Raw genomic sequence first — 24015 nt, 5'->3', positions numbered from 1 at the left:
TCAACGTTGGATGTGTCTCAGTTTTCACTTGACAAGAGTAGTCTAACTATTGTTCTTCCTATTTGATGAAGCCCAAAATGATAAAAAAATTTGCCCCCATCTAGGTGCAGGATTTTGCCCCATGCCTAGAAACAAAGTCATTATGATATACCCAATGATCCAAATCATGGTGAGAAATCACTTGCGATGCTTGCGTATGTACAAAGGTTCTTATTATGGATATGAACAACACTGATGGAAAATGAATGCAAGAGGAAGGATGCATGAACTAATAGATGGAAGAGCTAGCAAATAGATAACACCTGTTCGCCAGGTTTTCACCATCTGTTTTTATTGCACTTTTTCTCATATTTGATTTTGTTTTTGCTTATTTTTCAATGTTTTTGCTACTTTTGTATTTTCTGATTTTCCATTGTTTTTTTTTGTATTTTTCTGCTTTTCCACTGTTTTGGGATTTTCTGCTTTTTCATTGTTTTTGGATTTTCTATTTTTTTAGACATAAAACTTCTTCAGATGCATGCTATTGATGGGTTCCTCAAGCCGATCCCCATCCCGTGTTGATAGTTGATATGCTCCTAACCATAATACTACTGTGACTACAAACAGACCTAACCAGTTTGGTTCAAACTTCCTTTTCTTTTCTCGATCTGCCTAGTTGTGTGGATTTTCTTTTAGTACTAGTTCCTCAACTTGAAATGCTCTCGGTTTGACCTTGTGATTGTAACTACGACACATTCTTTGTTGATATACTTTCAAATGATCAAAGGCATTTTGTCTTCATTCATGGATTAATTCTAACTCCTGCAATCTAGATACTCGTTGTTCTTCATTTGGGATAAGGCCTTTTAATGATACTTGTAGAGAAGGTATCTCTACTTCTATTGGTAGTATTGTTTTTGATCCATAGACAAGAGAGAAAGGTGTGGCATCTGTTGGTGAGTGGATACTAGTACGGTAGGCCCATAGAGCAGGGTTCAATTGAATATGCCAATCTCTACCAGCATCATTCACTGTCTTTTTGAGGATTTTCAGAATGGTTTTGTTTGATGCCTCTGCTTGCCCATTCCTTTGTGGATAGTAGGGTGTTGAAAAACTGTGTTGGATCATGAATTTGTCACATATCTCTTGGACATCTTGGTTCTTGAACGGTCTCCCATTATCAGTGATAATGGTCATAGGTATATCGTAGCAACAGATGATGTAGTTCAAGATAAATGCAGCAATTTGTTTTCCTGTGATATTGATTAGAGGTATTGCCTCAATCCATTTTGTGAAATATTCTATAGCTACAAGGATGAATTTGCGACCATTGGATGAAGAAGGAGTTATCTTTCCTACTAGATCAAGACCCCATTGGAAGAAAGGCCAAGATGTTGCCAAAGCATGAAGTTTTTGTGCTAGTGCATGAATTAAATTTCCATAGATCTGACATTGTTTGCATGTTTTAGCTATTTGAAAAGAATCTCGTTCCATAGTTGGCCAATAATAGCCCAAGCGTATGAGTTTTTTTGAAAGGGTAAGACCACTTGACTGAGTGCCACAAATGTCATTATGGACTTCATTTAAGGCCTACTCAGATTCTTCTTGTTCGAGACATCTTAAAAGAGTAGCATCCAGATCTCGTTTAAAAAGAGTATCCGTGACAAGAGTATAATGGGAGGATTGGCGGGTAAAGTTTCTCTTTTGATTCTTTGATAAGTCAGGAGGGAGGATATTATCTTTTAGGTATGTGTAAGTTTGGCCATACAAATCCCTATATAAGGCATCTCTCTCAATTCATTTTCAGAATTTTGGACATCTTATGCTAGCATTACAATCAATTCAAGAGAAATTCCTCTTCCTCAAGAGAAAACCTGATTCAAGGAGCAACAAACTACATCAAGACATCTTCCATTTATGTTTTATCTATGATTTAATGATGGATTTATGCAGTTTATAATGTTATTGCATCAACACATGGAGGACTTATCTCAAGAGCATTGCATCACATATTGAAGCTATAATCATTTACATTATAGCATTTCAATTTGAGATCTAGCCTTGCCCTCAGAAGGCAAGCTTTTCCAATTCAATTTCTATTTCAACTAGGGTTAATTCAAAACCCATGGTTTGACCTAAGGAAAAACCCTATCCGCAACCCCCTTTCTTTCCTCTTGTGTGTAGCTTCAGGTACCTACTAGAGTCAGAAGACTTTAGACAACATAAAGAGCCTGGTATAGACTTGCTCTAGGAATATGGACAATTTTTTGGGACCAAGGTGTTAGGGGTGCCCCTATTTAGACCGAGGTGTTAGGGGTTTCCATGTCCTTAGTGTTCTTCATCAGATTTTGCAGATAGATCCTAGATAGCTCGGGTTGTCAATTTCCCAACAATGACTCATACTCAGAGGACCAGGGCGTTCTAAGCATCCTGGTCCTGCAAATTCAAATTTGGATTGCAATCAAAGGTGCACAATTAGATTCCTTATCCATTTCTATACCCATTGTGAAGTTTGTTTCATTATTAGCTAATATAATTAATCCAAGTTGTTAGTTCATGCATGTACCTTCTATAGCGTCAAGAATTGTATCTGAATACTATTTCATCCTAACCTAGACCTCACCTTGGTGCTTCATCTTCTTCTACCAAGATCCTTATCTATGGCTTTGTTGGATATTTGTATCAGTTTTTTTTGGTTGTTTCCTCTCAATTATCTATCATTTTGCTCTAAATTCAAACTATACAATTCAATTTACATTTTCAACTCAAATAAAAGGGGAATAAGGACTACAATCAATATTCAACCCTCTTGCTAATAGAATTGAGGTTGGATCTATTGTATTTATCCTCCTTTTACTATTTTGGAGGTGAAAGCTAGGTTATTTTCTAGTTTACAAATCATAACTTGTGAAAACCCTAATTTTCCCACATTTACACCTTCCTACCTTAGATTTGAATTTCAATTTACATCTTTTAAATTACATTTTCAACTCAAACAAAAGGGGAATATGAATCCAATCAACATTCAACCCTCTTCATAATAAGAGAGAGGTTGGATCTATTGAGTTCATCCTCCTTTTAATTTGATGCATGTGAAAGTTAGGTCATTTCCTACTTTAAAAAGCTTAACTTGTGAAACCCTAATTTTCCAACCATTACACACTCATAGGTAAACTATAAGAGTGGTGGAAAGAAAGTAATTTCTTTAGACGAACAGTTAGCTTTTGTTTTGTGAAAATATTATATTTATTAAAAACAAATTGAAAGCATGGAATAAGGGGACTTCAAAAAATATTTACACAAAGAAGGTGTTGGTAGAAACCGAGTTAAGCAATTTTAATTACAAAATAATTATCTATGGTATGATGAAGGAAGATTATTTGAAGGAAAAAGAACTAAAGGTAAAGCCTGCTGAATTGCTAGTGGGAGAAGAATTATATTGGAAGGATAAGGCATGAGAAGTATGGACCAGTTTGAGAGACGCTAATACAAAAAAAATTCATGCCTTTGTTAAAGCGAGGAGAGATTGGAATAGAATAGATGGAATTAGAGTAGCAAACGATCATTGGTGTGAAGACAGTGAAAACATTGAATAGGCGATAGTTAATTACTTTCAATCCATTTTGGGAGATGACACCCATCCAAATAGTTTGAGTTAGGCAGAGATTTTAAATGTAATCCCAAGTATTATTAATGAAGACAACAATGCTATGTTAGTTGAACCCTTCTTGCAAGAGGAAATAAAGGTGGCAACATTCTAGCTTCATTTGGATAAGGCCCTAGGCCCATATGGTATTCCAACAAAATTTTATCAAAGTTGTTGGCACTTCATTGGGGCAAATGTTTTACATTTGGTGGAGGATTTTAGAAGAGGAAGAAGATTTATTAAATACATGAACAATACAGTTATTGTTCTCATCCCCAAAAAATAAGTATGTAAAACATTTGGTGATTTTGGGCATATTTCTTTATGTAATTCAATAAATAAAATCATTTCGAATGCCTTAGTGAATAGACTTAAGAGAATTTTGGGCAAGATGATTTCAAAGGAGAAAAATGGCTTCACTCCTGGCCACATATAGTAGATAGTATCATTCTTGCTTCAAAAACTATACTTTCAATTATAGCAGATTGTTTTAAAGGTATGGTCATAAAAGGTGTTTTTAGTAAGTTGTATGACAAAGTGTGCTGGGAATTCTTACTAGTAGTGTTGAGAAGATTTGGATTTCATGAAAAATGGAACGATGTTATTTGTACATGCATTTCCTCTCCAAGATTTTCAATAGTGGTGAATGGTTCACTTTATGGCTTTTTTGAGGCGTTGAATGGCATCCATCAAGGGGACCTAATTTCACCTTTTCTTTATGTAATAATGGGAGAATTTTTAAGTAGGCAAATAAAATCAAGGAGGGACTCGAGGTTGTGGAATGGAATTATGGTCAACAAAGAAATAGATCCAATTTCACATTCTTAGTTTACATATGACACCATACTATTTGGAGAGGCCTCAATTAAAGAGTTGAGGTGATTAAAGAAACTTTGGAGGAATATTCAACAAATTTTGGATAAATCATGAATAAAGATAAGTTGGTAATGTATTTATTTAATACCAATGAAATTACTCAAAGAAATATTGTAAGGTTGTTAGGTTTCCAGATTTCATATTTGCTTTCCACATATTTAGGGGCTCCTTTTGTTTGTGGGTCCATGCTGAAACAATAATTGGGAAGGGGTTATTAATAAATGTAATTCAAAGGTAGCTTCTTGGGAGAATAAATGGTTATCGCAAGCTGGCAAAATATTAAATATTAAAGTTGTATTGTAGGCGGTCCCAATTTATGTCATGTCACGCTTTAAACTCACCCATAAGGCCATCTCTTCTCTGGAAAGCTTTTTGAAGAAATTTATTTGGGAAGGAGCTAGGGATAATAGAAAGATATCACTCATAAACTAGGATACAACTTGTGTTACTAAGACAGAAGGAGATGTTGGGCTAATGAAAATTGAACTACAAAATTTAGCCTTAGGTGCTAAATTAACCTAGAAAATGTTCAAATCTCCCAACAAGTTGTAGTGCATAATCATGCAAAAAAAGTACATAGACTCCAATGACCTCGAAAGAATACTTATAATGGCAAATTCTTTTGAAGGATCAACGATCTGAAAATTTATATGGGAAAGCTGAGAAATTATTATTAAGCACCTTACATGAAAAATTGGGAATAGTAGAAAAGAATTTTTTTGGAGAGATTCTTGGAATGGAGAAGTGGCCATGGTAGATTATTTCAACAACTCTGATTGGGTGGAGGAAGCAAAAAGGAAGTTTGGGATCCATGTGGTTAGGGCATAAATTAAATGTTGTGATTTTGAATGGAGATCAGTTGATGAGGTGCTCCTCTCTAATGAGGATTATCAATTTCTAAAAGATATTTAAATAAGGAAAAAGAAAAATTAATTTATTAGCCGAGGAAGATGAAATTGTGTGGTGCACATATAAATTAGGTGAATATAGTGTCAAAGTTGGTTATGAGGTGCAAAGGAGGAATATTGTGTTAAGGAATAGTCGACAATGATCTATTAGAATAAGAGTGTCGCTCCTTGAGCCAGAGCATTTATTTGGATTGCACTTCATGGCCGAGTGTTGACCCATGATAGGATCAAAACAATAGGCATTAAAGGTCCCAATATTTGCCCTCTATGTAAGGAGAATGAGGAAACAATGAACCATATCTTGTTCTCGTGTCCATTTGCCTCAACTTGTTGGGTTTGGTTCTTAGAATCTATTGGGTGGTGAGTAGCAAAGAATGAATCCTTGTTTTATTTTATGTGTGGTGGGCCTTTATTAAAGAGGGATATTTGGCTGGTTGGGCATTCCACAGTGGTTTGACATTTGTGGAAAGAAAAGAAAAGAAAAGAAGGATTTTCTGTGAGAAGGTTTTTCCTTTGGAATATGTTATTTCAGGAATCAAAGCAAGTATTTACAAGGTGGTGAATGTTAAAATCTCAAGTAAGAACATTTCTTATTTTTCAAAATGGGATATATAGATATTCAGTCATTATGGACTTCTTAAAAGATCTACAAGTTAATATTGTTGGGAATTCAAAGGATAGGAATTAGGATGCTCATTGGTTTCCCCAAGATCTGAAAATCACAAAATGAATTTTGATGGTGCGGCCAGATTTAGCCTAGGAGAAGTTGGGATTGGCTACATTATTCAAAATTTCGAAGGCAAGTGTATTTGGCCTCTATACAACTATATCAAGGTGGCATCAAATAATGAAATGGAATTGGAGGTATGAGCAAGAGGCTTGAGATTATGTGTGGATGTAGCATTGTAAATTGTCATAGACAAATTTAAACCTCATGTTTGTGCCCCTACTTTTTAACATCTCCTACCCTCATCTCCTATTTAGGTTCATTTAGTGCCTTATCACTAGTTTTGATGCCATGTACACCAACTAATTGTTTTCCTCGAGGGGTGTCCTTCTCCATGGAGATTAATGATGGTTCCTAACTAAGAAGGACTAGGGTGCCCAGACCCTGGTCCTAAGACTAGAGCGCCCTCGCCCCAGTCCCTCTTAATTGGGCCCTATTTTGAAATGGGGCAAGGGTCCTATCTCTCCGGTGGTAATTCAATTTTGTGGCTCCATATGACCATTAAAGGTTGGCCTAATCAATAAATGACCTAGGTACCCCTATATAATGACATTTGATCAACCTAATTTCATCAAAGCATCATAAGTATTCATCTACATTTGACCTAAAGCATTTGTGAAGTGTTCATCAAGCATTTTCAAAGATCTTCAAGGCTACATATTCTTCATTCAACCATTGTGGATGCAAGAATGTGTGTGTGACTAGGGTTTTGTCATGTTCATGCCATTTCATACAACATATTCGATTATATTCAAGAAGCAAAGCATCATTGTCAACAATTGCAGATATGAAGTATACCTTTCCATTGTTTATTTCAATATTTGCATTATTTCATTCAAGGTTGATTCCTAAGCCGAGGTTTCACTTAGGCAAACCCCTATTCCCAACCATTTCCCCCTTCTCTACTATGTGTAGGAACATGTATGGAGCTGTAATTTTTTCAGGATTGACATTATTCATAGAGACAAATAAGTTCCCCTTTGGATGATGAAAAATGTGGAGGACCAAAGCGATGGGCATTTTGGTCCCGATAATTCAGGTCGACCTTTTGGGAATAGATCTAAACATTCACATATTGCTCTGATCCAGGTTTGTGACTCCGTTTGATGATTGTAGCTCACTGTTTATGCATAATCTATTCAATATCAACCTATTTACCCTAATTTCAACATTTTCACAATTCAACTTAAAAGATGGAATCAAACTCCACCAGTGAATCTAATCAGAATTCTCAGCGCTTTCCTTGTTGGGTTCAGGGTAGATCTATTGGATTCACCCCTCTTTAATGTAATTGGTCCCTAAGCAAAAAAAAGGGGTCTACTACATCTAGTGGTGGAAACCCTATTTTTTCACCACCTTATAGTGGATAAGGGTACTTTTAGTGTTGATATCGAAGGTGACTAAACTTTGTATCAATGCCATCTTGAAGGGCCAAATCACAAATTGAAGATTAAAACAATGGGTTTCAATTATTAAGCATTGGATGGAGAAACTTATAGATTTTAACATATTAAATATCTATAAAGAATCTAATAGAGTAGATTATCTAGCAAATAAGGGAGTGGACAACAAAATTGGAGAAACCATCCTAGATGAGCGGAGTTTATGGACAAAACAATGAAATTGTGATCCAAGATAGGAATGGGAACTCAATCTCTTTGCGTAGGGGAACTGGTTAGTTACAAAATTCTCAGAACTGCCCATTAAGAAGCATACTATCAAAGGTTTTTAGGGCTGCTAAACAAAGGAAGGATGGTCATGAGTTATGTATGGTAATGGTAAAAGTTTTGATAGATTTTTAGAAGCATTCAGAATTGTGGTTCGTATAGGATCACCATCTTGGACAAAGTTTTAGTGTAGATCATAAATATGGATGGATTCGATGAGATGGGGAATTATGTCTATTGCATTTTATTCTTGTGCTGGTAGGTAGGTGTCACACAATGTCCATCCTTGTGAGCATATTTTTGTCGATATGGACTTGGGCATCCGATCAATTCTTGATTTCTGTTTGAAATGAAAAGTATGAAAAATGTGACATTATCAAATTTGAAGATATAGAAAGATTTGAGATGATCTTTTGATAAAAGATTTTGTAGAACTTGGCAAGCAACAGATAATTGATGTAATCTTAGTAGATATGGAGGCTCTATATTGAGTATGCAAAATGAGTATGGTGGGGATAAAGTGATTCTAGTTGATCCTTGGTTTGAGGAAAACAAATCTCTTAGTATAAATTTCTCCAGCCTTATCCTCAATGTTGCCACTTAAAGTAGAGAGTGGTGTTTCATTAATGGGTGTTGAGGATTGAAGTTTAGGGAACATCTCTATTTCAGCTGAGAAGAGCCGTAGGGATTGGTGCAAACTCAGAGCAAGAATTTTGAGAGCAGTGGCCTTTTATGGATTAGGATGTTTATGTAGAGAAGAGACAAGGGAAGAAAAATGCCACATCCTTTTCACCATTAGGGATGACAACAAGACGAAGGCTTAAACATGATTCTTCACATGAGTATTGGTGGAGATCATCAACATGATGGAGATCTTATTTTCAAGGGGTGGAAGAGGAGGAAGGGGATTCCAAGGGACAATTTGAGGGTGGTTCACAAGGAGTAAATAGGGGAACTACTATAAGAGCTGTTTGGAAGGAATTTCAGAAAGGGGCTAAAAAGAATGAGTTTGGGAGCTTGTACAAAGTGTTGAACTCATAGAACTCTCCTTTTCCATCTCCAGTTGCATGAAGGATCTTGAAATTATGTAAGAGAATTGCATACTTTTGTAAAAGCTTCATATAAGAAGACTGTAGATGGGGTTCTTGATTTGTAGTTTAGATCTAAGTTGTTTTCTCAGCTATCGTGTCTTTGTCTATGTAATTCTTTGGTTTTTTAATAGAGGGATCTACCCCCATAAAGGTAGAGGTTACCAAAAAAAATAACATACACATGAATTAAATAATTTATTTATTTAACTCTTTTTCTCACGTGCATTATTATTTTTCTTCTAATATTAATTAAATCATTATAATTATTTAATTATTTCTTTTCTTGTCATCTATAATTAAATAATTATATTAATCATTTAGTTAGCTAAAAATGTCTTTTATAATTGAATGAATTATTTAATTTATTTAATTATTCACTTTTCTAAACATAAATATTTTATTTTATTTTATTTTGTTTTGTTTTCTCCTGTCATGCAGTCCATTAATTATTTAATGCTAATAATGTCTTCACTTCCACCTCTCAACTAACACTCACTTTGAGTTCAATTGATTAATCAATTCACGTAGCCGATCAATCAATTTTATCTCCATCACACAATCAATTAACTTTGTAATTATCTCAATTAATTCTTCTTGTCAAACTTATCCACCGATCTTCAATCTTTTTCATCAGATCTCCATCATTGATCGATATTAGAAAATATATAAAAGCAACCTTCATCATCAATCATAAACAACCACAATCTTCAAGATTTTGTGTGATCACATTGCTGAAATAATGTTAAGATACAATTCTGAGAGCAATATACTACCCATAATTGTCGTGTGATCATGTTGCTGAAATAGTGCTAAGATACAATTTTAAAAGCAACATACTACCCATACTTGAAAGTGAGAAGAGCAATGAAGTTGGTGCTTGCTTGAAAGGTATAATTTCTTATTTTCATTTAATTTCTTGCATTGCCTTTAAATATTCGTCTAATTGTTTTGAGATTTACAACAATAGTGTGCTTCCAAGGGTCTGTGGTTGCCCATTGAAGTTTCACACTGATTCCCATTTTTGATCTCATACAATGTAATGTCCCTTATTAGGAGGCTGCTAGTTTCCCAATAATTTACATATGTAATTAAATTTTATTATGCTTTAAATTAAGCATTCGAGATTAGAGAACAACTAATTTTTAATAGTACAATCAATAAACAATTATATTTAGGTTTTATCCTTATTACTTCCCTAATCCTAATAGAGGATGAGGAATTACTATGCTAGGGCACTTTGAAACTAATCTACAAGCATGCTCCCCAAGGTTTCAAGAACACAGGTCCATACACCTATGCAACTCTTCATTATTTCCGCCCTTTGAAATGTACACAACCTTTCACAATCAGATCCACACTTCTTATTTAAATTAGATATGCAAATCTCATTCCCAAAATTACCCCCCTAAAATGTGGTTCTCTTCTCCCTTTTATATCTCATGTTTGAAGGAGTCACAACTTTCCATTTTATGCCTTTTCACCATTCATTAACTTAATCAACTTTTACTTAATTTAATTATAGTTTTTTTATATTTTAATTTAATTTTTTAATTTTTAATTCTTTTGTATATTAATTTTATTATTATTATTATTGTTTATTATTAAATACCTTTTCAAAGTGGGGACATTACATACCAATCCTACATGTGCCTCTCTTTTTTCTTTACCACCAACATATACCTCCAATATATAAGCAAGTTATTTTTTGGAAACTAATGATAGTTTCCAATATTTTGGGCTAAAACCATGGGCAATTTCATTACCCAAATCTACACAAAATCTTTGATGAATCCACCTCTTTTCAAAATAATCTCATTTGTTGACCAAATAACCCTCCATATTTGACAATCTACACTAACTTGACCTTTTCATACTCTACCCAAAATACCATTTTTTCACACTTTACAAATGTCAAACTGCATCAAACAACTTACATGACACTAAACACTATTTATAACTTACCAAACACAAATTATAAAACATAACGCCCATTTTCATATAAACACATAATACCATATGCTACACAAAATAAACAACACTCAATCCCAACATACACACCACCAACATTTTTTCATCTTACTATTACCCTCTAAATCAACTCATAAATGTATAAAATAACATTGCAAAACCATGCCACATCCAATTTAGTATTTACCACTTGTTCCCTTATGAAGAATAGAATGTTCTCAAGTTTTCACCTCTAGGTACAAATCTCTTACAAAACTTTTCATTCAGTGGGGTCAAATCTTGATGCGCATATCTTGCAATAGTGATGGGATTACTTGGTTATGGAGCCATGATTGCTTAGTTTTTGTCTCTCTCTATAAAATATTCAGACCAAATTGAAGCATTATTACAATAATGGAAAACAATGTCCAACAAACAACTAACAAGCTTTTCACACAAGTCATAAATTTATTCCCTGCCATCTCACCCTTGGGATATTTTTCATGTCCTTTCCCAAAGATCAACTAAATTATGGACCCTGTACTTTAACATCAAATCTAATATTTTCAACCCTCCTAAACTACTTTTTAAAAAATAGATGGAGTGGCCCTTGCCTTGACTTCCCTTGGAAGAGTAGTTCTAAGCTCAAAACCCACAAGCAACGTTAACTCGGCCTTTTTTCTTTGTTTTAAAGTTAAAGGGCATCAATATTTCACATCATTTAAATGAGGAAGCGTTTTCAATTATTTAATTGGATATTTTTTTTAGACTTCCCATTTGTTAAACGAATGCCACCTCACCTATTAGGTGGGTTGCGGGCCCCTTAACGCCGACTTGACAGCTAAACGTTTGAAAACAAAGTTTTGAAATGATTTTATTTTTAAAAGTAAAATAAAAGTAAAAAATCTTTTATTAATTACTTACAAGAAATGAGTTTATTTTTAAAAGTAAAAAGCCAAAAACAGTCGGTAAACAACTCTTATATTATAAAGCTTCACTAATATGTAATAAGGAGCTAATGTAGTGTTAGTTGGGACATCATTTGTGAGGTCTTAATTATGTAGTTTTTGTAATATAACAATTGTTATTTATAAAATAATTGAAATTTGATCTTAATTGTCATTTTAGGTAGTCTAGGTAATGAGCTCGACTCTTGATTTGCTTGTGATGTAGTGGTTTCTTATACATTGTTGAAAAGGTTGTTGGGAATACTCACCTTGTAATGAGTCCGACTCTTGATTTGCTTGTGATATAGTGGTTTGTTACACATTGTTCGAAAGATTGTTGGGAAGCTTGTAATGAGCCCGACTCTTGATTTGCTCGTGATGTAACGATCCATTACACATTATTTGAAAGGTTGTAGAGAAAACTTGTAAATAAGACTAGACTAAATTCTTGATTCCTCTTGATAATTAAAAAATAAAATAATACAAATCGACATCCAATGAATCGGGAATTCTATTACCTTCCCTTTATTTAATAATATATATTTTTTTTTTCTTTCTTGAATTTGCTGATCAATTGATTATATTTTGACGGTGGATCAAATTCTGTCTTTTAGTATGTAAGGGAACTTCCGAGGTGGTCAAAACGGGAAACAAACCGTGTTAAAGAAAAATGAGCCGCTAATATTCAGTCCTCGGAGTTTATAATTAGAAAAGGTTTCTACCGTGAAATTCCGCTTTCTTTGTCGACGGTTCTTAGTCCTCTTCAGATTTCGTTTAACCAGGTGAGCCAAAGTTTTTTTGGACTGTGTTGAATTTTAGCTCTGTGATTTTATAATCTGTTTCATTCACATCTGGTTCGGATTACAGACAAAAGTTATGTTTTTGTAACCTGTATATCGTGTCAATTTCCATGGCTATGCTCTGCTGCCCAAATGCTTAGGGGCGGGATAATGAGCTTGCTGTGTGCTTGTTTTTGTTGCTAAATTCGGTTAAGTTTGTTAATTTATGCAAAAATCGAACCCACGACCTCCTAGATGTTCTTTATCACTTGTTCTTTAGGGTCAAAAGTCTGATTTGTTTCTCCAACAACTTTCCTATTTGGTTAAATTTTCGTAGTAAAAAATTACATTTTTTTGGTTTCATTTTATTGCTGAATTCTTATTCTTGTGCTTTTAGATTGAGGAACTACTGGAAGATTTGCACATGCAATTGTCTCTGCTTTTGTCTGAATAGTTTTCTCCCTTTTTATCTTTTATTTTTCTGGGACCAGCTAAGACCTAAACATAAGAGCTCCCATTAGCATTGTGCAGTGCTCTCTTTGTAATAAGCTAGCTGGTCACTTTGCCGTTTGATTTTCTTTTCGAGACATTCTTCAAATTGGTAGTGTGAGTGACGCTTCTGAATTCACTGGTGAATTGTCAAAATTGTGTCGTAAGTTTCTAATCAGCTATTTTTTCATATTCACATATTTTAGCTGAACATTTTTTCTGTTTATTCTTTTTCTTAATGGTTCGTTGGAGACATGTTGAACCCTCTATTAGTATACTCTACAGTAGCTGTTCTTTTGCAGTCCCATCGACCTATTTGATGATCTTTGAACATTAGGAATTTTTTTTTTTTTTTTTTGTTTCTTCCAATAATTTCCTCCATATTGCCTTGGAAATACCCTACTCCGTTTCTTCAAGTGGATTATAACTATTTACAATCAATACTATTCTGTATTCCATGAAGCACTTGTTTATTTTAGGAAGAAGATAATAGAATAATTATGCCAACCAGGACTTACATAGAACATTGAAGCTATTCACTAAACTCTCTAGTCTTACCAAAAACTGCCAGTGACTTAAAATTTCATAAGAACTGTGATTTTTATTGGGAAGACAAGAAGAGTGAAAAGGAAAGGGATTGAATTTTAACACATTCTAGCTGTATAAATTGAATTGGACTTGCAACTTCACCAAATCAAAGGGGTTAACCATCTCTAAAAAAATATCAGTCTGCTAAAGTTTATGCTACTTGCCAACAAACACGATTTCTAAGCCAGGATCAAAGCATTAGGAAAAAAGCATCTCGTTTTGTTGGGTTATAGCATTTCAGTATTATTTTCATCAACATATCTGGCACCGAGTGTTTTTTAATTCTATTGGAGATGATCCTTTTTTTTAATAAAGTTAATAATATTGTAATTGAAAAATGCGGCACTTATGCTTCTATTGAGCACAAAAAATCCCACCCTTTGAAAGCAGTCTGACTGCCTATGTACAGAACCAAAATATTAGACTTAACTTACCCTAGTTTTGGGACAACATAAGTAGTTGATATTTCTATAAAAAACCAAGACATACATTCGAATTAACCAGATTATCTATCTAAAGTGTTGCAAATTGGAAATAACACCATAAATAATGAACCTCCATATACAGAAATCCCCATGAAGTAAAAACACACTTATAACTGGGTTGTAGCCTGTTGGAGATTATTTGATTGCAGATGTTCTTTGAGTGTTTTCCCCATTTTCTTGAAGTTTATTTAATTGTACATACTCTTCCAAATAAGGAGTGAGAAACCATCTATAAGGTTTTTTGGCCTGTGTTGAATTTTAGTTGTGTGATTTTATTATCTGTTTCATTCACATCTGGTTTGGATTATAGACAAAAGTTATGTTTTTGTAACCTGTATATCGTCTCAACTTCCATGGCTATGCTCTGCTGCCCAATTGCTTAGGGGCGGGATATGAGCTTGCTGTGTGCTTGCTTTTGTTGTTAAATTCAGTTTTGTTTGTTAATTCTGTACGAGCTGGCTAGGAATCGAACCAATCGCCTCCTAGATGTTCTTTACCTCTTGTTCTTTAGGGTCAAAAGTCTGCTTTGTTTCTCCAACAATTTTCCTATTTGGTTAAATTTTCGTTGTAAAAAATTACATTTTTTGGTTTCATTTTATTGCTGAATTCTTAATCTTGTGCTTTTTGATTGAGGAACTACTGGAGCATTTGCACATGCAATTGTCTCTGCTTTTGTATGAATAGTTTTCTCCCTTTTCATCTTTTATTTTTCTGGGACCAGCTAAGACCTAAACATAAGAGCTCCCATTAGTATTCTGCAGTGCTCTCTTTGTAATAAGTTAGCTAGTCACTTTGCCGTTTGATTTTCTTTTGGAGACATTCTTCAAATTGGTTGTGTGACTGATGCTCTGAATTCACTGGTGAATGGTCAACATTGTGTTGTAAGTTTCTAATTAGCTATTTTTTCATGTTCACATATTTTAGCTGAACATTTTTTCTGTTTATTCTTTCTCTTAATGGTTCGTTGGAGACATGTTGAAACCTGCATTAGTATACTCTAAAGTAGCTGTTCTTTTGCAGTCCCATTGACCCATTTGGTGATCTGTGAACATTAGGATTCTTTCTTTCTTTGTTTCTTTCAATAATTTCCTTGTTATTGCCTTGGCAATACCCTATTCTGTTTCTTCAAGTGGATTATAACTATTTACAATTATTACTATACTGTATTCCATGAAGCACTTGATAATTTTAGGAAGAAGATGATACAATGATTATGCCAACCAGCGTCAAACTCCTAAGGACTTACATAGAACATTGAAGCTATTGACTAAACTTACCAAAAACTGCCAGTGACTTAAAATTTCATAAGAACTGTGATTTTATTGGAAAGACAAGAAGAGTGAAAAGGAAAGGATTGAATTTTAACTCATTCTAGCCGTATAAATTGAATTAGACTTGCAACTTCACCAAATCAAAGGGGTTAGCCATCTCTACAAAATTATCAATCTGCTAAAGTTTCCGCTACTTGTTAATGAACATGATTTCTAAGCCAGGAGCAAAGCATTAGGAAAAAAGAATCTCTTTTTTTGGGTTATAGCATTTCAGTATAATTCTCATCATCATATCTGGCACCGAGTGTTTGTTTAATTCTATTGGAGATGATCATTTTTTTTAATAAAGTTAATAATATTGAAATTGAATAAAGTTAATAATATTGTAATTGAAAAAGCGGGGCTTATGCTTCTATTGAGCATAAAAAATCCCACCCTTTGAAAGTAGTGTGACTGCCTATGTACAGAACCAAAATATTAGACTTACCATATCCTGGTTTTGGGACAGCATAAGTAGTTGATATTTCTATAACTCAGCTATGCAGAAATTAGGACAGTTTGCAGACTTCTGGGAAGATGGGATATGCTGTTCATGGCTTTTCAAGGTTCCACACACTGTCCTTCAATACCTGCAACTCTTCTTCTGGACCATGTCGACTATCGCAGCCAACATTGATGCCTCTAATCTCTCTTTATCAGCCTAATATGCTGTCCAACTGTGCCATGACCAGTAAGGAAATGATTCCATGCCAAACAAGGGAAACTAAGGCACTCAGTATACCACAAACCTACGTCTAGTTCATGCAATGATGAACCCAGCAAAAATGGTTCCCAATGCCCAGCAACCTTGAACTTATATCAACAAATCAATCCCCTAGTCTTTGCGCCCAGCCAAATACTTATCACACTTAAATGCATATGATTCTAGCGCCAATCAAGAGGAAAGGCCAACACTTCCAAGCTGCAACCAGCATATAGTGTTATCACACCAGAAATGAAGTTCAATGCTCACATACAAGCTTCAGCTCTCACGACCAGCTATGATTCAACCTCCAATGTAGCAATGAGAAAAGGTGACCAGAAATATGTAAGCAATTGCCACCCTCAATATCCAAACTCACGCCTCCATATGCACTTACAATAAATAGGAATATGGCAGCTAGAATGAGACATTTCACTACTTTACATGTCCAAAAACGGCACCGCTACTAGAAATCCATATCACTGCTCATATAAATTGTCTTGCTTGCAACACTTCACAATTTATAAATTCTCAATCGTTCAATACTTCAATCCATGCATGAAACCAGTGCAGTTCCACCTGCAAATAACTAGGGTAGATCTCTCACTGCTGAAACTGATTTCCCTTAGAGTTTTCGTGGTGGGGTTTGGCTCCAAGAAGAACCTCCCAAAATCCACAGGAGAGAAAATAAACAAGCATATGCAAATGAGCTGCCAATCTCCCTTTCTATTTTCCCTTATAACATTGCCGAAGGTCATTTCACATTCTCGCTTAAAATATTTTCATTAAAGTATATTAATAAAGTGACTTTTAATATTTCCTTTTAATTTTCACTTAAGTCATTTTATCAAATTAATTAAAATAAAGCTATCTGTGAAAAGTACTTTATTGGACAACTTTAGTTAATTAATTTAATTTATTCCCCGATGTCTTGAAATTAGCTTGTGGTAGTTAAGTAGGTTAAATGGGTTATTCTTGCTACTTGCGGAAAGTGACCTTACGTTGCAATTTGGGCCAATTATGGTGCCATTTAGGGTCATTGTTTTGACCCATGGTTCCAGTAAACCATTTGCAACTTGTGGTTTCAATTTTGCCTATTTATTGGTACTTGAGGATGGAGTATTGTATGTGTAGTATAGGGAGTTTTGTAAATATTGTTGTACTATCATGTTTCCTTGAAATCTCTTGTTGGTGATATTCATGTAAAGGCTTAGACTTTGCAAGTGTATTGTAACCTTTGATTATTGAATAATACATCGAGTTGCTTTGTAGTGCAAGGTTTTTCTCCTAAAAGGATTTTCTCCACATAAGTCATTGTGTTATGGTACATGACTTTTGTGTTTATTTCCTTGTAATTGTATGATTAGTTTAATTTTTGTACATTCCTCCTCTCATAGATTAGTGTATTCTACACCTCTACTTTTATGAAACAAAATTTGAATATATGTGGTAAGGTTGGAGATTGAATTGTTCACTTGAAGGTTGTGTGATGTCTATTGGGTGAAAATTTTGTAAACTAGAAAGGTTTACAAAATTGTAGTTTCAGCCACAGTGTATGAGATTAAATCTCTCCTCACGGAGGGGAGACTGCCTTCTTATTGCTTTGATTAGGAAATAAAACTAAACTACTGACTTGGATGTTACTTTTCTCAATTCCTCTTATTTCAAGATTGATGTTCCCCTTATTCTCTTGTTTCAAAACAAGTCCTTCTTTCAAGACTCACAACTACGAACAGTAGTAAACAATAATAAGCGATACCACGAGATTAAACAAAAGAATAGCCCCGTGTAGCATTGTTGCGAAATATGATTAAAGAGTTTGCACAAGCTCAAAGACTTCTACAACCCTTTTTACAGACTAAATAACAAGGTTACAATATATAGCAGTACAAAGACTCACAAGTATATTGTAGTTCTAAACTTATAAAGAAGAGATAATTTGCAACTCAAGGACTTTAAATTCTCTTCAACTAAATTGCTGATTACTATATCTAAACCCAATATTGCAGCTCAAAGACTATCAAAATCAGATTTAAACTCACTTTAAATTCAATAGTTACTACACAAAACCTCAAGTTAAACTCAGGTTATGTAACCACAATGACATAAGAAAACTGTAATCACATAAGAGAATGCTCCAACTCAAAGATTAAATGCACAATTGCTCCTTTTATTAACTTGAAAATGATTTGCAAAATAAGATCAAGGTCTCAAGTTGCTACACAAACTGGCAGAGTTTTGTTACTATGCATAAAGATAAATATTTACAATGAGCACCCTCATATATATAGAGAGGGCCTATGAGCAAAATTAGGAAATAGTTTAACTAACTACGACTAAGTCAAAAGTAGAGTTCTATTTGACTTAGGACTTGTGCAATCCTATATGTAAAAATGTATACACAAAATGACATCAAAGATGCCAATTGCAAACTACAAAAGTGCAGCTACAACTAAAAGGCATAAAATTAACTAAATTTCCATTCTGAAAAAATTCTTCAAACTTCTGCAAGGCAATCTTCATTTGTGATTCATCAGGTCCATTGGTGTGACTGGTAATGACCCAACCCTGAGTGATGGAATCCTCCAAACCAATACATTTCTTATGTTTCTTTAGGAGAGACGCCAAATTATCTAGAATTACTTGAAAATCTACTAGCTTGTCAATTGAGAATATGGAAAAATCCTCATTGTCAGCCCCTGCATTCACTAGTAGACTAAATTCTTTGATGATTGAATCCACATGAAGAGTCTTCTGATTTTCATCTAGGAACGTGCATGGGAATTTTGATACCTTTTCAACAATTTCTTTTCCCTCATCAATTCATTCCTTTTGTGTTTTTCTCATATCCTTGATAAGCCGCTCCAAAGTATTCATGCTATTATGTTCCAGGGCCTCATGAGAAATATTTCTTCAATTTGAATAACTTGCTTGAGGAAGATCATTCACAACCATATTATGGATTTAAACAAATTGGATTCAAAAACCCACATTACACTTAGGAAACACAAAGGTGTAAATTGGACTTGTAACACCGATTTACACAATGCAAATCGGGTTTATATTTGAAATAGTGTAGTTTGGAATTATAACTCCGAACTACATTATGTTTACAAGTGAAATGGCAGGATAGGTGTAGTTTGGGGTTATAATACTGAACCATAGTTATGTATGTGATGTCTAGGTGCAGTTCGGAGTTACAACCCCGAACTGCATCTTGTGAAAGTATGCAGTGGTACTTGGGTGTAGTTCGGAGTTATAACTCCGAACCACACATGAAAGAGAAAGACTACGGTGTAGCTCGAAGTCACAACTTCAAACTACACACATTGTGATAGGACTTTGATAAAACGTGTAGTTCAGAGTTGTAACTCTGAACTACACCGCAGGTGTTGGAAGAAACAAACATGTAGTTCGGACTTACAAATCCGAACTACATTGGGAACATGTAGTTTGGAGATGTAAGCTTGAACTACATGTTTGATAAAAATGGGAAGTGCCATGAATCAAAAAAGATATGGTTGTTGGTCGAAGTAACAAATCCGAACAACACCAAAACCATAAATATGTGCATTTGGGGTTTGTAACTCTGAAATGCATCTATTCATAAGACATACAAAATCGGGGTTTAATTTCGACAATGCACAAAGAAAATAAAAACTAACTCCTAAAATGATAAATTGTCGATCTTTTAGATTGAAAAATTGAGACTCGAATTAGGATGATTTCTTGAGAGCTTGACTACACACGAGGGGGTTCGACAAGTGCCTCGACATGCGTGCTTAGGGGTGTGGGCTACAAAATGGGCGAAATTCATAGAGGTTATCCCATGATTTGAGCGAGCCGAAATTGAGGATAACAATGTCATAGCAAGTGCACTAGCTCATACTCTATAGTCACAACATGAGATTTCAAAAGCTAAAGTTATTTGTTTTGGAGCCTTGTAATCATCTTCTTTCTCTTTTCCATAACATGTGGAAGGATGGGTCAACTAGAAAGCATCATCAAAGGAGTTGAAATGGATGCCTTATATGGAGTTGGTTGTTAATGGTGCATTCAAGGAATTTGTGTGACAACTTGGAGTTCGTGCCAATGATGGAGTTGGCTATAGAAAGGATGCAAAATATAGAGATTTTATAGAAATAGAGATAGTAATGGTTGGACATATTGCAATATCATGAAATGCTTTGTAGAGATGTGGTGAGATGACTAATAGTAGAGTTGGTTGAAGGATATTTCTTCAATGTAGGAGGGATGGGAAGATCTAAAGCCCTATTGGTTTCATATGAGAGATGGAGATAAGACAATTTTATTGGTCAATCTTGAAGAAATGGTGTAGATTTGTCTTGGGAAGAACTTGAGGGAGGAACAAATAAGTGTACAGAGTAATGCACTTGAGAGGGGGAGTGTCCAGTTGTTGGGTGTGTAATAGAGTATTGTTTAGTGTAGGCAAAAGCAAAGAGGTTTGGAACAACCTCTAGAAGGCAGTGAGGTAGCAAGGGAAACAATTTGGGAAACAAATGAGATGATCCTTGTGGAAGAGGATATACATGTTGCTAAAAGAAGAATGACAAGGTCATGTCCTTTGGAAGTAATGAAGAGGAAGGTGGCAATAGATGTTGTAGAGAAGAGTGCACTAGGTGAGTACCTTCTCATGGTACCGAGTGTGAAGAGAAGCAAAGTTACTAGGAGGAAAGAATCCAAATAGAGGGAGAAAGAAATTAGTAAAGGAAATATGAACTTGAGGATCCAGGTGGAGAGGTGTGGATATAATTTGTAGTAGTGGCATAAGAAAATGGGAAAGAGGTTAGAAGGGATTGCATGGAGATGCGCATAGGAAAGAAAGGAAGGAAAAATATCTCAAATAGAGATGGATGATTCATGGTAGGATGAGATCTACCAAATGATGGAATAAGGAAGAAATGAAGGTCAAGAAATGGTTGGTTGTGGCAACTAAAGACTGCCATATGAAGGATGTACAAGCTGGGGTCCAAGAGGTTTGGGTGATCAGAGTAGTAGTAGATGTGAGAAGGGTTGTGAATTAGGACCCATTGAGGCCCACAAGATGGGTTTGTGGAACACTGCAATTTGCTATGGGAGCAAAGATGCTAACAAAATGTGTTTTAAGAAGTTGCAAGATTGTAACAAAATGTGTTTTAAGAAGTTGCAAGATGAGGAAGAATCAAAGAGGCGCAAGGAAGTTTATGCCACTTAGAACACAAATGAAAGGAAAGAAAAGAATATTGGCAAAAGGAAGGAAGAGGAGGAAGGGTGTTGGAAGTTAGTAGTTCTTGAGTAGAAACTAGTAGTACGTTTGCAGATTGTTAAAGAAGTTAGGAGAGTGAAGTAGAAGGTTGAGTAGTGCCCATGTATGAGTCAATTAGATAGATGTGTTTAGAGAAGTGTTGCGATGGATTTTGGTTAGAGGAATCCTGACGCTTGTGTTGATGGCAAGAGTAGGATATTACAAAAGAGGAAAGTTTAGATGGAACAATTGGAGGAGGTGGATAGGCCAATGAGTGTTTTGATCCTTAAGAAGTGGAGAAAGTGCAGGAGAGCCCACTTTTAGTGGAGAAGGTTGGACTGTTTCCCAACCCTTCACTCGGAGATGGAAGAGGTGAAGGGAAAAGGGAAAACTTCTTTCCTAAATTTTGTGTTAGTGTTGAGGGTGCATTGGGGTTGGATCTGTTGTTATCCCTATGAAACTTTATTTTTAAGCCACCTTTTGTTAGTTATTTGTAGGTAAATCCTCAAAATCACATCGAGTACTAGTTAGTTGTTGTCCTCCTAGTTTGTCTTGCCTTGTGTCTTTTCAATTAATGATTTTGTAGGGAAAAATATTATCTCAACAAAGCTACAAATGATGACAATGATTGAGACGTCAAGGACCCAACCAAGCTGGATGCAATAGTTCTTCTAGCATACCTAGGGAGAAATAGTGGGAGAAGCTTCAGACAACAAAGCATGAGGAAATTGTCTAGATGAACCTAATAGAAGCATTGGAATGCAAATTAAATATTGGTAAAATTGGCGATGGTAATGACACTCCGAAGTTTTGACCAAGGATAATACAGGTGGCAATGGCTGTCTGATAGTGTGCCTAATCAAAAGTATGGACAGATTGTCAAGTTTGCCAAATTAGAGTGGCTATGCCAAGGTAAAAATGTGTTCATGATCCCCAATGATGGTAAACTCAAATTAAAACTGCACCTTCAGAGGATAATGAACAAATCAACCATAAGTAGTGCAAGTTTAAAGTGGCAAAAGCATTACAAAGTTGTGTCAATGTTTGAAAATGTGGCAAAGACAAGTAAAAACTCTGCCAAGAGGGAAAGAATGCTGAAAGGCATGCTGAGTGCAGGTTTATAGTGGCAGTACTAGTAAAAATAGCACTTTAAAAGTGACAACACCTTTAGTGATCAACTCCCAATTGAGAAACATAGAGAAACACTCAAGTTGGGCACTAAAACAAGTTGGTAGGGCTATCTACCTTGAAAATCGCGCTGTCTAATGTTTTTAATCATGTGTGTAGATGGAAATTAATGTATTTGGACCTTACTACATGGAATGGGTGAACTTGTATGCTCTTGTGTGATGGGGGCAGCAATACTAATTATTTATCCTCCAATTATTTTGGATTATCATTGCAAGAAGACATTGAAAGAGGAAAAGGAAGATTTAAGGTCACTTTAGAATATGAAGGTTTGTGCCTTGTAAATGGGGCCTTCATGGGGCACTTGGGAGTTACAAGTTGGCTTTTTCATGCATAATGGTAGGGTTTTACACACTTGGGGGCTACTGTCTGTTCTTGGAAGATACTCTTCATGAATAGGGCATTGGATTTTTGACTTAGATATGGGTGCTTGGTTTGTGCTCATGGTTTTGATCCATTGTTTTAAAGGTATTTACGGTTTCTTGTTTTGATTTGCCCTATACATCGAAGGCATAGCATAGAGGATTTGTATGGTTATTTTACATGTAATTTTATGTTGATGGAACTCTGTAAAACTGTTGTAGAGATTTATTTTTGATTCATGCAAACTTGGTGTCTGTTTGGTGGGGGATATTTTTCCTTGAAAAGGTTCTCCATGTAAATTTTGGTGTAATGTGATTAGTATGAGTTTTGCTGATTTCTGTTTGTTGTCACGTTTCTCTATGTTCCATTTTACATTTAATGGTTAATCACATGCTTATCTTTTTGGATAACTGGATTCGAGCACTTTATCTTAAATCCTCGCTGTAATTGTTCATCAGTTTTTCAATGTTGCCAACATCATAAAAACAGGGTCAAGTGTGCTATTTAGTTCTGTGGTTGCCTAATGCAAAGTAACAAGCCAGGTGCCATTTATGAGTGGTAAGATCATGATAATGCCCAAACTATGGCATGTCTGCTATGTAAATGTGCCTACCTTGGAAACTGCAAAAACACATTAATAAAACACACTTTTCCTTGCAGTCTACCATCTTTAAGTCCTGCTATGTTCTGGTTGTGGCTTAGCCTCTAGAAAGTGGCACCTACATCTGATAAGCTTCTGATACCTAAAACATAGCCAAAGAGAGGGTCTTCACCTTGATGTTGCCTTCCTCTATCTTTGCCATGATTTCAGTTGGGATTTAAGCAAAAGGCAGTCCAAAGTATGTAGCAATACCCATGAGAGTGTTATTCAGGCTGTGCTAATTGCAGCTGAAACAAGGTTCTTTCCCTTTGTTGTAGTGGGTATATCAGTCTAGGGTTTCAGCCTCGCCAAACAGTGGTCAGACAACTTCAAGACAGTTTTACAAGTTCCAAATCATGGTGATTAAGAATTTTCATCTCACCAAGGAATCAGGAGATTTTATATCTAGTTGGGCTAGAAAATTAGTAGTGATTGTA

The 24015-nt window shown here is 35.1% G+C and overlaps 1 protein-coding gene across 3 annotated transcripts in view; it reads left to right on the top strand.

Moving 5' to 3' along the window:
• The first annotated feature begins 12408 nt into the window (after positions 1 to 12408).
• LOC131046588 (large ribosomal subunit protein eL20z) overlaps positions 12409 to 24015 on the top strand; it is a 78682-nt gene continuing 67075 nt past the window's right edge. Inside the window, exon 1 of one of the 3 annotated variants that reach the window (XM_057980355.2) lies at positions 12409 to 12570. The gene's annotated coding sequence lies outside the window, so the exon portion shown is untranslated. The remainder of the gene's footprint in view (positions 12571 to 24015) is intronic. The other 2 variants (XM_059210964.1, XM_057980353.2) reach the window with 2 other exon arrangements.

The sequence above is a fragment of the Cryptomeria japonica genome, chromosome 9 (assembly GCF_030272615.1).
Source record: "Cryptomeria japonica chromosome 9, Sugi_1.0, whole genome shotgun sequence".
NCBI lineage: Eukaryota > Viridiplantae > Streptophyta > Pinopsida > Cupressales > Cupressaceae > Cryptomeria > Cryptomeria japonica.
The sequence above is the reverse complement of the archived record's forward strand: the minus strand, read 5'-3'. Positions and strand labels throughout refer to the sequence as shown.